We start from the raw sequence: 978 nt of genomic DNA, 5'->3' as shown, positions 1-978 counted from the left end.
AGGCTCAATTACATTTGAGATCCTTTCGAATCCCAAGTGTGGTATCATTTAGAGCTCATTTATTGTTTTGGGTTCCTTTTCAGCAAGTGGGGTTCATTTTTGTTACAGCTCCTTTGGAACCAAAAATGGGTTCCAATGGAAACTTCAGTTTTTTCTGTGATGAATGTCAGAATTTAAATTTCTTTTCTAAGATTTTTGGTAAATAGTTAAACAAGTTTCATTTGTTCAAACAATCCTTTTCTCTAAAAATCGTGATAAGTAATTATTTTCTCGAATTAATGAAACAATTAACGTATTTTCGGAGTAATATTTTTTTAAAATGATATTTGAGATTAACTTGAAAATTTGTTTTAACAATTTTATTTGTCTATGAAACTTAAAAAGTTACTTTTTTCTGCAATTAATGATGCGGCTAATTAATTTTAAGCTGGATATTTTTTTTGGAAAACAGTTCGCAATTATTTTAACAGTCAATAATCATACTCTCTACATCTGAATCAGTGAAATTTCACTGATTCAAATAGCTAGAAAAGGGTCACGGACAATCAGTGAGAGGTTACTTATTGATTCAGTGAAATGACCACTTTTAAGCGTTGGCAGCACTGCACCATGTCAATTTAGCAATCACAATACAATAATATTTTAGTACATTCAAGCAAAGAATCATAGCAAAAACTTAAAATCCATAAATGTGATCAAATATTAAAAACGGTTAATAGTTCAGATGATTTTAAATGACAATCAACCTCACATATCACTTTAATTTCAGGATTGGACTGTCATGTACAAACCCGTCAAGTAAGTATTTCCTATACGAGTAAGAGTATATTTATCCCGCAGTTACGAGGGTAGTTCAATAAGTCCTTAGAATGAAGCATAAAAACAATTTTTTTTGGGTAAATATTTTTTTATTTTTCAACATAATCTCCTTGGAGCTCTATACACTTGGTCAATCGCTTTTCAAGTTTTTTTAATCCT

Source organism: Belonocnema kinseyi, chromosome 5 (genome assembly GCF_010883055.1).
Source record: "Belonocnema kinseyi isolate 2016_QV_RU_SX_M_011 chromosome 5, B_treatae_v1, whole genome shotgun sequence".
NCBI classification, from domain to species: Eukaryota; Metazoa; Arthropoda; class Insecta; order Hymenoptera; family Cynipidae; genus Belonocnema; species Belonocnema kinseyi.
This window is presented reverse-complemented; position numbering follows the sequence as displayed.